At 44.5% G+C, this 6,000-nt stretch overlaps 1 protein-coding gene across 1 annotated transcript in view; it reads right to left on the reverse strand.

Moving 5' to 3' along the window:
- The window catches only part of LBR (lamin B receptor), a 28,680-nt gene extending 28,127 nt beyond the window's left edge, over positions 1 to 553 (reverse strand). The window contains exon 1 of the mRNA XM_065935538.1: positions 423 to 553. The gene's annotated coding sequence lies outside the window, so the exon portion shown is untranslated. The remainder of the gene's footprint in view (positions 1 to 422) is intronic.
- Between the last annotated feature and the right edge of the window lie 5,447 nt (positions 554 to 6,000).

Consider the following 6,000-nt stretch of genomic DNA (forward strand, 5'->3'; position numbering starts at 1 on the left):
GCCTGTTCTGCCTACACAAGAGCTGGGCCCGCCAAGCCACCCCGCTAATCTGTCAAAAAGGCGCTCGGAGCAGTCTTGGGAGGGCCGATGCTGCAGGGCGGGGACAAAGGCACCGGGGTGGATCACCCACCCACACATCCTCCCCAGCCAACATCATTTTACTCCGACGCGGCGCGTCCAAAATGGAGGGAAACGTCGGCAATTTAAAACCACAGCTTCATTTCCGCAGCTGGCCGGGCCGGGCGCACTTCGAGCCTCGCCAGCAGCCGCCCCGACCGACCCGGAGGAGGGGAGGGCGAAGCCGCCGCTCCACGCCAGGCGCCCCGGGACCCCTGCCCATCCCACGCACCCTCCCCGCTGGCCTCCCCCAGATCCCTTGGAGACCGCGCTGCGGGGAGCGGGGCGGGGTTTCGGGAGCTCACCTGCTAGGTGATCCTGCGGGAACACGAACGGCTCCGGGAGAGTCGCGGAGCAGCAACCAGGCGGCGGTTCCGCGCGCGCGACACTGCCCGCTTTCGCGCTCTCGCGCCCCGCGGCCCCGCGGCCCGGGCGCGCGCATCCCCGACCCCGCCCTCCCCTCGCCCCGCCCCTCTGGTCAGCCTTCCCAGGGTTCCTATTGGCTCCTCGGTCTTTTGAATCATGCCCAGCGCTGTCGATTCGTCACGAGACGTGGCGCGTCCGCCCCGCCCCGCCCCACCCAGCTGCCTGACCAGTTCTGCGGGTGGCAGATCTGGGAGCATCGGCGCCTGGCTCGGCCCAAGAGGGATGTGTTTCCCCCGGCCTTATCTCACTCTCCAGACCCACGGACCGCGCGCTCTCCCCGCCCTTTCCCTCCCGGTCCTCGCGCCTGTACAGTTGCCTGGCGATGCACAGCAGGGAAATTGGTGTGTGAAGTAGTTTAGCAAAAGAGATCGTAAAAAGCTGTAAAGAAAATAAATTTGCATAACGATCACTAAAGATCAACTTTCCGAGGCCGAAACACACACACACACACCCCCTCTGGAAACCTTCCGGATAAGCAGCGGCTCCGAAGGCAATCTGGGGCTCCTTTGTCTTGGCAATGGCTGCATCTCGGTAGAAACTGACCTGGACGGTAGCTTGGGGGCAGTGGGGCTAGTGAGTGGATGTGGGGGTTGGTAAAGAATGCCCAGGGGTTCCCTACAACTCACATCGTTTTTATGACGGCTGCTGTAAGGAGGGAGTTCAACATTACGCGGATATAGTAGAAAATATTCACCAACGTGCGGCGTCGAACAGAAAATTCTGTCCGTGTACACTGAGATACCACTTGACGTGCACACCCGCAAGTCTAGTTTTACTTGGCCTCCAGAATGCTGAATCATTACACTGTTGACGACGAATCTGTTATGGATCCTAAGCCTTTTTTTTTTTTCTCTCCAAGTTATCATTATTGGTTAGTTGGTTTCCTTCCTTTGAGGTCAAGAGTTTAAAGCAATCCACTGAGGTTCCCCATTTTGCAGTGTGGTTTTAATCAAAGTATTTTTTTTAACCCAACTACTAGGTTAATCTAACTTACTATGTAAATTTAAGTGAATTTCTATTTTGGAAGCACTGTCCATTAAATTATAATAAATGGGCTTTACCATTTATAACCCAGCTTCTGGTGCAAGAGTGCTCATTTTCTCAGTTACAACTACAAAACACCCAGGTTTACTATTACAAAAAGAAGTAAAAAAAAAAAAAATAACACATTGAGCTTTCTCTGTCTTTCACATCCAGTGTTGAATGAGTGGTGAATTTCCCGGTTTAGTTCTCAGAGAGTCACTTGTCATCCAGAGTTAGCCAGTTGCGGATTTTCAGAATATATAAAGTCACTTGGAGAGCTGTATCTTAGCACTGGTATTTCCCTGGCAGTTTAGTGGTAGACTCCAAGCTCCCTATGCAGGGGGCATGGATTCGATCCCTGATCCGGGAACTAACGTCCCAAATGAATGGCTCGACGAAAAAAAAAAAAAAAAAAGATTAGAGCATAACCAGTGGCTACGAGTGGCACAGTCCCTGTTCCCACTGACGAGGAAAATGAGTAATGAAGAAGCAAAGCCAGTCAGCACCGCCAATAAAGCAGCCAAAAGACATACGTGGGGCCAGGAAGGCTTAGATATGAAATACAAGAAATATGATGTCTTCTAATGTGCCCATTATTTGGCTCTGCTTCCCAAAGGACCTGGGCTATCAGATCTGACACATGTCTTTCAGGATATAGGTCTAGATATAATTTCCCATGGCATGAAGAAGTACAGCCAGACTCATCTGGTACTGTTCATAACAAACTTTTATGCACTGTGAGCTGCAGAAAGCCTTCTTTCATAAAGTAAAAGAAATCCCAAGAGCTGTCTGATAAAAACACATTTTTACCAATGTTTGACCTGATTGGCTTGTATTCACATAGCTATGGAGTTCGTGATTAGCATGATGAAATAATTAGGTTGGTCTTGAGACAATTTTTTCTTTCATTTTTATTTGAAGAACTTACATTTATGTATATTTGCAACTCTTACTTATCCCCCTCCTTTTTTTTTAATATTTATCTATCAGAGGCCAGAAGGAGAGACTTTCAGTACATGGACCCAAGTATACTGCTATCCTCAGCTTCAGTGAAAGAATTTAAAAGAGGTAAGGCTAGTGAGAGAGAAAGAAAAGAAGAGGCAGGAGTTGGTGTAATAATCATAGTAACTAGTTTTATTTACTAAGTTCTGTCCTCTGCCTCCTGCTGCTCTAAGGACTTTTTGTATCTTCATTTATTTATTTCACTTGACCCTCAAGACATCGCTGGGCCAGGAACACCACGTGGCCCTGTGAGTCAGTGTGAATTTCAAGTCTAACACTCACTTTCAGTCCTCTCCCAGCCTGTTCTCAAAGCCTTGATTTCCTCATCTGTAAAGTGGGGATAATAAGTATACCTGTTCTACAAGGTGATTGTGAGGATTAAATGCAGTTATATTAGGGTGGTGCAAAAGTAATTGTGGTTTTGCGTTGTTGAACTTTGCTGTTTGATATTGGAATCCATTCTTAAATGTGGTTATGTTATACATCATTTTAATGCACAATTCTTGCTTTATGCTTCTTTGCTAATGACATTACTTGCTATTTATTTATATTTATTTTAGATGAGGGAAATGATATTAGACAAAAACCAAACTCAAGCGATTTTCTTGTTTGAGTTCAAAATGGGTTGTAAAGCAGCAGAGAAATCTCTCAGCATCAGCAACGCATTTGGCCCAGGAACTGCTAACAAACATACAGCGCAGTGGTGGTTCAAGAAATTTTACAAAGGAAATGAGAGTCTTGAAGATGAGCAGCTCAGTGGCCGGCCATTGTTGACAGTGACCAAATGAGAGGATCAATGAAGCCTATCCTCTTACAACTACACAAGAAGTTGCCAAGGAACTTAACCCTGACCATTCTACAGCCATCTGGCATTTGAAGTAAATTGGAAAGGTAAGAAAGCTCATTAAGTGGGTGCCTCATGAGCTGACCAAAAATCAGAAAAATCGTCATTTTGAAGTGTCATCTTCTCTTATTCTACACAACAACAGCAAACCATTTCTCCTTCCAATTGTGACATGCGACAAAAGCGGATTTTATACAACAGCTGGTGACAACCAGCTCAGTGGTTGGACTGAGAAAAAGTTCCAGAGCCAAACTTGCACCAGAAAGTAGTCATGGTCACTCTTTAGTGGTCTACTACTGGTCTTATCCACTACAGCTTTCTCAGTCCCAGTGAAACCATTACATCTGAAGTATGCTCAGCAAATCCATGAGATGTATCAAAAACTGAAATGCCTGCAGCTGGCGTTGGTCAACAGAATGGGCCCAGTTCTCGATGACAATGTCCAATCGCAAGTTGCACAACCAATGCTTCAAGAACTGAATGAACTGTGCTATGGAGTTTTACCTTGTTCGTCTGCCATATTAACCTGACCTCTTGCCAACTTACTATCACTTCTTCAAGGATCTCGACAGCTTGTTGCAGAGAAAATGCTCCCACAACAAGCAGGAGGCAGAAAATGCTTTTTCTAAGAGTTCATCAAATCCCAAAGTATGGACTTTTTATGCTATAGAAATAAACAAACTTATTTCTTATTGGCAAAAATGTGTTGACTGTAATGATTCCTATTTTGAATAGCAAAGATGTGTTTAAGCCTAGTTATAATGATTTAAAATTCACAATCCAAAACTGCCATTACTTTCATACCAACCTAATACATATTGGAAGGTATAGCAGCCAACAACTCTTATTACAGCTATATTTCAAGTTCATGGTCAGCATTTTTAATCAATTGTAAATAGATTAACTGGTGTTATCAATAGCATATGTGTCAATACCTTTTTATGCATTTGTTTTTTTTTTTTTTTTTTTTCCTAAGTATCTAAATCCTTTGAATCCTCCTTTAGCATAGATTGGCTTCATTCATGGCTCAGACAATAGAGAACTCACCTGCAATGCAGGAGACCCAGGTTCAATCCTTGGGTTGGGAAGATTCCCTGGGGAAGAGTATGGCAACCCATTCCAGTATTCTTGCCTGGAGAATCCCATGGACAGAGGAGCCTGGTGGGTTACAGTCCGTGGGGTTGCAATGAAGCAGACATAGCTGAGCAACTAACACTTTCACTTTCATAGTATAGATTAACTGGTGTTTTCAGTAGCATATGTGTCAATACATTTTTCATGCATTTTTGTTTTTTATCTAAGTATCTATCTAATCCTTTGAATCCTCCTGTAGTTGCTAGTTTATTAAATATAAGACTGCTGTATCTTCAGTCTTTTGGTCTATACTATTCTAAGTGAAAAATCTAACCCACTCACCGGATTTAATTTTTTTAACATTTAATTACTTATTTGGCTGCACCAGGTCTTAGCTGCAGCACACAGAATCTTTGATCTTCATTGCAGCACATGAGATCCTTAGTTGCTGCATTTGAACTGTTAGTTGCCGCACATGGGATCTAGTTCCTTGACTCACAATAGAACCCGGGCCCTCTGCATCGGAGCACGGAGTCTTAGCCACCGGACCATTAGGAAAGTCCCAGATTTAATCTTAAAACTTAAAGATCCTTTGTTCAGAAACTAATTATTATTCAAACATTTTGTTTTTAACATTTGCTGATTAATAACCTTTTAAAATTAGAATAAAATTTGCATGGGTGTGTTGGGGGTTCTGATTTATTTTTCTGCAGGAAAAAGTTCATACTTCATAGTATGACATACAAGAAAGGGCTTCAGAAACTTGCCCTCATAGATCTTTGCCCCAGGGTGGGCTCCCTCTGTTCCTTTTTATGCCTATCTGAACTTTCCCACCCACTTCAACCTCCATTTCTACAAAATTTCTAATGGGGCCATGGTCACATTGCTTGAATGCCTTCTCCCTTTTTCTGAGAATGGCCTTCTTGCTCCTTCTCAGCAAAGCTTCCCCCATCTCTCTGCCCGCATGGCACTTCCCACATATGCCTGTCACTGCTTTGCTGTGTGATGGGCATCCTGGAAGGCAGGAATTATATTTTATTTCTCTTTGTGTCTCAGCCCATTAAAGAAATGACTGGTTAGCTAATTATGAAACTGGGTCATCTATGTTTCTCCAAAATCCAGACTACGTAAATTCTCTCCCTCTTGGGCTAGTAACTGAGATTCTTCTGAGGCTTGGTTAAAGGAGGAGACAATGGAACTTTCACTGTCACTAACTGTTCCCATTAAGCAGGGTAGATGAGAGAGCTTTCTGCCTTAGAAGCACACCTCAGCTGCCCTCCCCTCCATGTCTCCCTTGCCCCCAACCACTGACCCAGCTTCTTAGTACCAATACTCGCTTTGCTGACCATTCTTCCCTCTGCCTTGGTCTCGACCTCTGAGCCCTTATCCATCTTAATCCAGAATATGTTTCTATTAAGAACCTATTGGATGCTTCACATGAGGTTTAGACATAACCCAGACACGTGGTTTGTGTTGGCACAGTGGCTAAACTGTAAATCCCTGAGAGCCTGAGA

Source organism: Muntiacus reevesi, chromosome 5 (genome assembly GCF_963930625.1).
Source record: "Muntiacus reevesi chromosome 5, mMunRee1.1, whole genome shotgun sequence".
Taxonomy (NCBI): domain Eukaryota; kingdom Metazoa; phylum Chordata; class Mammalia; order Artiodactyla; family Cervidae; genus Muntiacus; species Muntiacus reevesi.